Below are 10,701 nucleotides of genomic sequence, written 5' to 3' on the forward strand. Positions count from 1 at the left end.
CATCAGGGAACTAATATTCAGATATGGAGTCCCGCACAGCATCATTACGGATAATGGGTCGAACTTTGACTCGGAGGAATTCAGAGATTTCTGTAACTCTCAAGGCACACGGGTCGACTACGCTTCAGTCGCCCATCCGCAGTCGAATGGACAAGCAGAGCGAGCCAATGGCCTGATTCTCAAGGGATTAAAACCCCGACTGATGCGTGATCTCAAGCATGCAGCTGGAGCTTGGGTCGACGAACTTCCCTCAGTGCTTTGGGGACTGCGGACCACACCTAATCGGTCGACCGGAAGAACTCCATTCTTCTTGGTCTACGGAGCTGAAGCAGTCTTGCCGAGTGATCTTCTCCACAATGCTCCTCGAGTTGAAATCTACAACGAAGCAGAGGCTGAACAAGCGCGGCAGGACGCAGTCGACCTTTTAGAGGAAGAAAGGGAGATGGCTCTGATCCGGTCGACCATCTACCAACAAGATTTGCGTCGTTTCCACGCCAGAAATGTGAGAGGTCGAGCCTTCCAGGAAGGAGATTTGGTTCTCCGAGTGGATCAGCACAAACCACACAAGCTTGCTCCTTCTTGGGAAGGTCCCCTTCATCGTCACCAAGGTTCTCCACAATGGGGCGTACCGTCTTTACAACGTCGAGCATAATATCGACGAGCCCCGAGCTTGGAACGCGGAACTACTCCGCCCATTTTACACTTAAGTTTTATCACTCGGATGAGTCGCAATAAAGTACTTCTGTAGTTCATGGACCTCAAAATAATAGTGTCATAGTTCCTCCATAATTTTTGTCACTTTTTATTTTTTGTCCAATAAAATTCCCCCTCAGTGGGTGACTTAGCCGCGAATCCGTTTCGCCTAAGTTTGTAAAAATCCTACCGAGTGGTGAGCCAGACTCCCACTCGGAGGCTTAGCTGCGAATCCGTTTCGCCTAAGTTATCGAAATCCTACCGAGTGGTAAGCCAGACTTCCACTCGGGGCCTTAGCTGCAGCCCTGTGCTCGCCTAAGTTTATAAAAATCCTACCGAGTGAAGAGCAAACCTCTCACTCGGGGGCTTAGCTGCAGCCCTGTGCTCGCCTAAGTTTGTAAAAAATCCTACCGAGTGGTAAGCCGGACTTCCACTCGGAGGCTTAGCTGCAGTCCAAGTACTCGCCTAAGTTATAAAAATCCTACCGAGTGAAGAGAAAACCTCTCACTCGGAGGCTTAGCTGCAGCCCAGTGCTAGCCTAAGTTATCAAAATCCTTCCGAGTGAAGAGCAAACCTCTCACTCGGGGGCTTAGCTGCAGCCCTGTGCTCGCCTAAGTTTGTAAAAAATCCTACCGAGTGGTAAGCCGGACTTCCACTCTGAGGCTTAGCTGCAGCCCAGTGCTAGCCTAAGTTATCAAAATCCTACCGAGTGGTAAGCCAGACTTCCACTCGGGGGCTTAGCTGCAGCCCTGTGCTCGCCTAAGTTTGTAAAAAATCCTACCGAGTGGTAAGCCGGACTTCCACTCGGAGGCTTAGCTGCAGTCCAAGTACTCGCCTAAGTTATAAAAATCCTACCGAGTGAAGAGCAAACCTCTCACTCGGAGGCTTAGCTGCAGTCCAAGTACTCGCCTAAGTTATAAAAATCCTACCGAGTGAAGAGCAAACCTCTCACTCGGAGGCTTAGCTGCAGCCCAGTGCTAGCCTAAGTTATCAAAATCCTTCCGAGTGAAGAGCAAACCTCTCACTCGGGGGCTTAGCCGCAGCCCAGTGCTCGCCTAAGTGGACTAAGGAATAAGTCGATTGCAGTAAAGGCGCCCTGCTTTGAACCTTCAAAGGACATTTCGAGCCAAAAGCAATCATATTCAAGCACCGAATTCAAGTTCGAATCGATATCTAAAGGAACTGAAAGTGCTCAGGCGTTAAGCCCGTTAAGGTTTATCGGTTACAATTCCACTCGGCATACCGAGGCAAATTTAAAGCGTCGAGCTTGGAAGAAGTTTTTTACCCCTCCTGTGGAGGGCTGGAAGGTGCAACAAACTCATCAAGATCAATTCCGTCTGCGATCCGAGTGGCAGCCGCAAGGAAAGTTTCCATAAAGGACCTGAAGTCGTGTTTCTTGGTGTTGGCCACTCGGAGGGCCGCCAGCTTCTCTTCTCGCGCATCTTTGCAGTGGACTCGGGCCAGACACAGAGCAACATCTGCACCGCACCGAGCCGAGGACTTCTTCCATTCCTGCACTCGACCAGGGATCGTGTTCAAGCGAGCCATCAACGACTCAAGGTCATTCTGAAGTGTCTCCCCGGGCCAGAGCATCGAGTCGATGCGAGATGTGGCGACCTTCAGCCTTGCGAGATAGTCCACGACAGCTGCAACACGGGACTCCAGTCGGAAAACATCCATGGCAACTTCGTAGTTCACCGGAGAATTGACGGGGTCGAGGTTTGGCTCCAGCCGGCTAGTTTCTTCTTCAAAGTTTTGGCAAAATTCTGCAAGGACGATCACTGAGTCAAGGGAATGGTCGAATGGAAAAACCACGATTGGAAATGATTGCCGAGCATAGAGGTTTACCTTCAAGCATAAGAAACAGCTTCTTGGCAAGACCACTCAGGAAGGCCTCTAGATCATTTTTCTTCCCAGTCAACTTACTGACTTGGTCGGTCAGGGCAGCTTTATCAGTTTTCAGTCGACTGACCTCCTTGTTGGCGATCCCAAGGGCAGCTTTCAGATTGGTATTGTCTTGTTCAAGCTTGGTGACTGAAGCTAACTTCTCGTCAGCAAGCTTGATCTTCTCAGCTAGTTCAAGGTCTTTCTTCTGTTGGGCCTCCCTTACCTTACCTGCAAGTTACAGCAGGATCAGATTTTGAAACAAACAAGGGGAAAAGCAGTCGTCAGGGTCTCACCAAACATACCTTCGGTCTCCTCCTTTGCCTTCGTCAGCTTCTCCTGAACCAGCTTCAAGTTCAGCTCGAGTTGAGTGTGCTTGTTTTCCAGCTCAGAGTAGCGAGCCACAAGATCACAGGAGTTCTACGAAGAACCAATCGACTAGATGTCAAAAATAATTCACTTCCGAGTGAAAAAGGGAAAAATCACACGTTTCTAAGACTACAGCCGAATACAAGCATTCGACCGTAGTCTCGGGGACTACACCCAGTGGGTGCACTCAGCGTGCCCCCACTAATCCTATCGAAGATAGAGTCGACCAGTCGACCTCAAAAAAAGAGAGAGAGATGTATTCTTTAAGACTGTAATCGACTGCAAGCAGTCAACCACAGTCTCGGGGACTACACCCAGTGGGTGCACTCAGCGTGCCCCCACCGGTTTGCGAAATCCATTCGACATAGTCGAATGACGCAAAGACTTAAATTATAAAACCTAAAGCCGACTGCCAGCAGTCGACCTTAGCCTTGGGGACTACACCCAGCGGGTGCACTCAGCATGCCCCCGCTAACACGGAGTCTAAGTCGACACACCCAGTGGGTGACTACTATAAATTCTGGAAAGAAAAGTTTTTGATAGCATATCCTAACAGAACAGGCGGTGGTCGACTGACCTGAACATTGCTTTGAAGGGCGGAACTGGCGTCGTAAGCTGCCTGGCTCGCGTCCCGGATGGTCCTTAACTGCTCCATCATGATCCCTGCCTGGCGTATCGCCTCCTTCGCGGCGCCAGCTTGGTCCTCTGGGACGTGGTGCGTCGTGAAGAGGGAGGGCTGCTGAGCACTCGTCAGTGGATCTGCGAAGGACACAGTGTGTCGAGTGGTATTCTCTTCCTCCGCAATCAGAGTCTCAGGCGCCGTCACATCCTGGGGCACCCTGCTGGCAGACGCTTTCCTACTCTTTCTGCGCTTCAGCGCTTCCTCATCCTCATCATCATCAGGGAGAGTGATAACAACATTGGGTGGAGCTACAGAGAAGAATCAAGATTAGAGATCATGAGTCAGTCGACTAAAAATGGCGTTAAGAATATAGTACCTGGTTTTGAAGTTGCTGCGTCCTCCATCTCATGGTCATCAGCCCGGGCCGAGGTCTCAGAAGTAGCAGCACTGCAACTCCAAAGAATCAGTCGACTAACTTCAGCGTCAACCAGAGACAAAGTTCACACAAAATAAGAAGACTTAAGCAGCATGATTACCCTGATATGGTGGGGATGGACACCTTCATCTTCGGCAGGAGCTTGGTCGGCTTTGACGGAGCCGCCCTGGGCTGCTTCGGCGCCTTTTCAGTCGGCGCCGGAGAGGTGGTCCGAGGGCGCTTGGTCGACTGGGCAGCGGTCGCAACTCCCTTGCCACGTTCAGTCGAAGGGTCGTGGACAAGCTTCGACCGCCTTTCTGAGCGCGGTGGTACGACCTCCTCCTCCTCTTCTTCCTCGTCTTCAGCATCATCTTCATCACCGTCATCATCATCATCGTCATCATCGTCCTCAGCAACGTCCGAGTCCCATTCCTCCTCCTCCTGGCTCTCGCCCCCACTCGCCTCACCCTCCTCAGTCGGAGCTTGTGCTCCATTGGGCATCGAGTACAGCTCGGTGAGGGCCTGGTAGACATCAAGACAAGGATCAATCGACCAGTTGGCAGAATAAACAGAAACGAATATGACAAGAACACAGTGGAGAGCAGAGCAGGCATACCTTGTTTGGATCACTGTTGTGGTCGAGTGGAGGAATCCTTCTGGCTCCGCGTGGGTTATCCTTGTTTCCGGTAACGGCGGCCATCCATCTTTCCAGAGTGACATCGTCGACTGCTTCTGGATGGACTCGAGTCTCGTCTTCAGTCCCACAGTACAACCACATGCAGTGGCTCCGGAACTGAAGGGGCTGGATACGACGCCTAAGGAAAACCTCCAGGAGATCCATGCCCGTCACTCCCTCCCGAACCAACTGCACCACGCGCTCCATCAACATCTTCACGTCAGCTTTCTCCTCCGGAATCAACTTCAGAGAGGAGGGCTTGTTCACTCGGTCCATGGTAAACTGAGGGAGTCCACTCGACTGCCCCAGCATCGACTGATCCTGGCAGTAGAACCAGGTCGACTGACAGCCTCTGACTGACTCGGGAAAAGTCATGGCTGGGAAGGTGCTCTTATTCCTCACCTGGATCCCCAGGCCCCCACACATTTGGACGACTCGGGTTCTTTCGTCGCCTGGGCTCGCCTTCTTCACGGTCTGAGAGCGACACGTGAATATATGCTTGAACAAGCCCCAGTGCGGTCGACAGCCCAGAAAACCCTCACACATGGACACGAACGCGGCAAGATAGGCGATAGAATTTGGGGTAAAGTGGTGGAGCTGCGCTCCAAAGAAGTTCAAGAAACCACGGAAGAAAATACTCGGCGGCAAAGAAAATCCACGATCAACATGGGTGGCCAAGAGCACGCACTCACCCTCTTCTGGCTGGGGCTGCCACTCCTTCCCCGGAAGCCTCGCAGCTCCATGGGGGATCAAGCCCTCGTTGGCCATGTCGAGGAGATCTTTCTCTGTGATGGTCGACTGGATCCAATCTCCTTGGACCCAGCCCTTCGGCAGGCGGGATCTGGACGAAGACCCGCCGCGGCTGGTGGATCTCCCCTTCGCCTTCTCCGTCGCCGACGCCTTCTTCGCGCGTTCCAGCGCCGCCGTCTTCTCCTTGGCCATGGTTGCCGGTGAGACGCGCGAGGGGAAGTTGTGCGGAGGCGAGAGCGAGCGCGCTGGACGGAGACGAAGGGAGCAGGGAGAGAGAATGCTAAGGCACAGTACAAAAAACCCTCGCCGGGCGCATTTATAAGGTCCCTTCCGAGTGGATGACAGGTGGGCCCGGTCGATCTAATCATATCCAGGAACAGTTATGCAGGCGGGATACGTGGCGAAGAAAGCGGCGCGGAGATCGAGGCGTCTATGTCCCGTCCCATCGGAACGCCGCGGTCCGCTCTGCTTCGCGCGCTTCCCCAAATTTCGCATCCCCCGGAATCCGCGAACGGCAGATCGGTCTGTCAGACGCGGGGTTTCCTGCGATCCGTCGCTCGGAGATCGTCGAAGCCCGAAAGATCACTCGACGAAAGAAGAGAATGGATCGAGTCGACTGAAGACAAGTTGCTCACTATCGATGAAGAGATTCTTTGGTCCAGAACAACGCACGACCAGTGTGCAAAGGTTAATCGGAAACAACATCAACTCCTTCCTCACTCGAAGCCTCAATCCATTCGGGGGCTAATGATGGGGTCATGTACCTAGGGTAGGGTCACGGACCTGATCTAAGTACCTTGCCCAAGGACACCCTTAGAAGAGGTCACCTTCCAGTCGACCAACGAGGGACTCACTCGACTGACTTGAAGGAGTCGACCACGAAGACTCACTCGACCACCAGAAGGTCAAGGGGCACTCTGCACTGCAACGGCCTGTAATTAAGTAGACTTTATGATAGTAAAGACACTTTATGTGGGGCGTTACCAGTAACGCCCCAGACTTAACTCACCTTAAACCCTCTCCTACGTGGGCTGGCTGGGGTCCTGGCGCACTCTATATAAGCCACCCCCCTCCACAGGTAGAAGGGTTCGGGACCTTATAACTCATATACACATAATCCACTCAACCACCTCTGGGCTCCGAGACGTAGGGCTTTTACTTCTTCCGAGAAGGGCCTGAACTTGTACATCCCTTGTGTTTACAACTTCTCCATAGCTAGGACCTTGCCTCTCCATACCTACGCCCCACTCTACTGTCAGGCTTAGAACCACGACAACAGGCGGATTGGCTAACTGCCGCTTCAGGTCCTCAAATGCTTCATCAGCAGCCGGACTCCAAATGAAATGGTCTGTCTTTCTCAGCATTTGGTACAAAGGAATGGCCTTCTCTCCGAGGCGGCTGATAAACCGGCTTAGTGCAGCGATCCGGCCCGCCAAACGCTGAACATCGTTGATACATTTTGGTTTAGCTAGGGATGTAATAGCCGTAATCTTCTCCGGGTTAGCCTCGATTCCTCTGTTAGACACCAGGAAACCCAGTAACTTGCCTGCCGGAACACCAAAGACACACTTGGCCGGATTAAGCATCATCTTGTAAACCCGCAAATTGTCAAAGGTTTCCTTCAAATCATCCACCAGCGTCTCCTTCTGCCTTGACTTCACTACAATATCATCCACATAGGCGTGCACATTGCGGCCGATCTGTTTATGCAGGAAATTCTGTACACACCGTTGATAGGTGGCTTGGGCACTCTTGAGCCCGAAGGGCATAGATACATATCAGAAGGCTCCAAAGGGAGTAATAAATGTTGTTTTCTCCTAGTCCATAACCGCCATCTTGATCTGATGATATCCAGAGTATGCATCCAAAAAACTCAAACGCTCACAACCCGCCGTGGCATCAATGATCTGGTCAATACGGGGGAGGGCAAAAGGATCTGCCGGACAGGCTTTGTTAAGATCTGTGTAATCCACACACATACGCCAAGTGCCATTTTTCTTAAGAACCAGCACCGAATTAGCAAGCCACTCTGGATGGAACACCTCAATAATAAAACCAGCTGCTAAAAGCCTGGCCACTTCCTCTCCAATGGCTTTGCGTCTTTCTTCGTTAAACCGGCGGAGGAACTGTTTCACCGGTTTATACTTAGGATCCACCTTAAGAGTGTGCTCAGCGAGTTCCCTCGGTACACCTGGCATGTCAGACGACTTCCATGCAAAAATGTCCCGATTCTCACGGATGAACTCGATGAGCGTGCTTTCCTATTTGGGATCCAGGTTGGCACTGATAGTGAACTGCTTGGACGAATCGCCGGGCACGAAGTCAACGAGCTTGGTCTCAGCTGCCGATTTGAACTTCAGATCTAAATCATGCTCTGTAGTTGGCTTCTTTAAAGGGGTCATATCCGCCGGATCAACATTGTCCTTATAATACTTCAACTCCTCCGTGGCACAGACCGACTCTGCATAAGCCGCATCACCTTCCTCACATTCCAAAGCGACCCTACGGCTCCCATGAACCGTTATTGTCCCCTTGTAACCCGGCATCTTGAGCTGCAAGTAGATATAACAAGGTCGCGCCATGAATTTGGCGTAAGCCGGCCGGCCAAACAAGGCATGATACGGGCTCCGGATCTTCAGCACCTCAAATGTTAATTTTTCCGACCGGGAGTCGTGCTCGTCCCCAAAAGCCACATCCAGGGCTATCTTACCAACAGGATATGCAGATTTGCCAGGCACCACACCATGGAACACCATATTCGACGGTCTGAGATCTTTGTCTGTTAAACCCATGCGGCGGAATGTCTCATAGTACAGTATGTTAATACTGCTTCCTCCATCCATGAGTACCTTGGTGAATTTATAACCCCCCACCTGAGGGTCTACCACTAATGCTAGCTGGCCCGGATTATCAACCCGGGGCGGGTGATCCTCTCTGCTCCACACGATAGGCTGCTCCGACCAGCGCAAGTAACGTGGTAAGGCCGGTTCAACAGAATTCACCGCTCGCTTGTGGAGTTTTCGGTCGCGTTTATCCAAACTAGTTGTGAAAACATGATATTGCCCATTGTTCAACTGTTTTGGCTGGCTCTGATAACCCGACTGCTGCTGCTGCTGCTGCTGGCTGTTCTGATTATTCTGGTGATTGTGACCGCCCTGATTGCGACCTGAACCGGAAGCTCCATCATGATCCGGCCCGTGGAAACCGGATCCTGAACCGCCACCTGATCCGTGATCATACCGGAAGGCATTAGAGTTTTTGAACTCCTGCATGATATAACAATCTTTCCAAAGATGGTTAGCCGGCGACTCCTTCGTCCCGTGCTTTGGGCAAGGCTGATTCAACAAATAATTCAAACGGCTTGCGTTAGGATTGGGAGCCCCATTACGATTCGCCGCTTTACCTCTGCGCCGCTGCCCCCTGTCTTGTGCATTAGTGTTGGCCACAAAATCCATGCTGCTATCCGCCTTGCGTTTGCCTCCGTTTCCATGACCCGCCGGTTTGTACTGCTGCTGTTTGGAGTTGCTATTCTTCTTTCCCTTCCCTGCTTCATCATCATCAGGCTCGGGATCCTTGGTACTGTCCGAATCGGCATACTTCACTAAAGCGGCCATGAGGGTTCCCATGTCATTACAGAACCGCTTCATGCGTCCCAACTTCAATTTTAGAGGCTCAAACCGGCAGTTGCCTTCCAGAGTTAAGATCGCAGAGTCAGCATTAATCCTGTCAGACGAGTGCAAAATTTCCGAAATGCGGCGCACCCAACGGGTCGTTGATTCTCCTTCCTCCTGGACACAAGCCGCCAGGTCTACTATGGACTTGGGCTGCTTACATGTATCCTTAAAATTCTGTACAAACCGGGCCCGCAACTGGGCCCATGAGCTGATAGAATTAGGTGGTAGGCTCTTTAACCAAGTACGAGCCGTGCCCTCAAGCATCATGGTGAAGTATTTTGCACATGCGGCCTCATCCACGTCCAGCATTTCCATGGCCATCTCATAACTCTCTACCCATGCTTCAGGGGATAAATCAGCGGTGTAATTCGGCACCTTGCGTGGACCCTTGAAATCTTTGAGCAGGCGCACATTACGTAAAGCAGGGATTAATCAAGGCACTCCCAAAGCGGATGTGACTCCTAGTCCGGCGAAGGTAGTAGAACGAACCGGTGTAAGTTGACCCGCATTATCCTGTGCTGCTAACTCGGCCTCCCTTTGTGCTCGGGCTCGGTCTACCATATCCTGCGCATCGCGGACACCGCCTGCCGGGCTATCACCACGGTCTGCTTCACGGCCTCGCGCATTGCTCGATATGGCGGGTTCATTCAAGCGCCTGCTATAACTCTGGCTTGGACGGGGTGTAGAGTGGATCCGATCACGGCTGTACGAATATGCTTCCTGTTGAATCAGCGCAGTCCGGAGAAGCTCCTTAACTCGGCGCGTCTCTATCGCTTGCGGAGAATCCCCTTCGACTGGGATGGCCTCTAACCGTGCAGCGGCCGCAACAAGGTTGTCCATAGGATTCGAATAATGACCCGGGGGCGTCTGGACCGGCGGAGGAACCACAATGTTCTATTGAGGGGGCTCCATTAGGCGGGGCTGGACCGTCGCTCCTGGCCCTGGTGCTTCAATCCGGTTTGCCTCCAGGTACTGCGGCGGATTACTGGGCCCTGCTCCTGGGGTGTGAAAGAGATTTCGGGGGTCAAACCCTAACGGCAGGCGTGATCTGTGCTTCCGTTTCAAGACCTCCCGTGACGCATTCTGGTCGAGCAGGAGCTTATAGGCCTGGGCGTCCAAAGCGGCCCGCTCTGCAGCCATCCTGTCCTTTTCTGCTGCCAGATCCGCTTTGGCTTGCACGATCTGCTCTTTCACCTTTGCGATCTCTGCATCATGAGCCTCCTGATCCGCCGGATTGGCTTCTGCCATAAGCGCGGCTAGTGCATCAAACAGGTCAGATAGGACTTGAACCGGCAGGCGCACAAGGCCTCCTGCCCCTGCTGCTGCTGCCGTTGCTGACCCGGAGAGCATTGCTGCGGCAGTCGAAGAATAATTCGCCGCCTGGGTGCCGGCCATGAATATTCCAACCCGGTTGATCTGGCCTGGGGGGTCCGAAATACTGTCGCCATCGGAACAGCCCCTAACCTGATCATCTTGCAACTGGTATAGCGATTCGGTCTCTCCGGTCGAGGATTCGTCACCGGAATAGACAATGGTCTCGCTACCGTGTTCTGATGCGTCCTCACGCTCTCCTCCATGGATGACTCCAACGAAGGCACGCTTCATGGCCGGTTTAACC

This window comes from Triticum aestivum, chromosome 3B (assembly GCF_018294505.1).
Source record: "Triticum aestivum cultivar Chinese Spring chromosome 3B, IWGSC CS RefSeq v2.1, whole genome shotgun sequence".
In the NCBI taxonomy this organism is placed as follows: Eukaryota; Viridiplantae; Streptophyta; class Magnoliopsida; order Poales; family Poaceae; genus Triticum; species Triticum aestivum.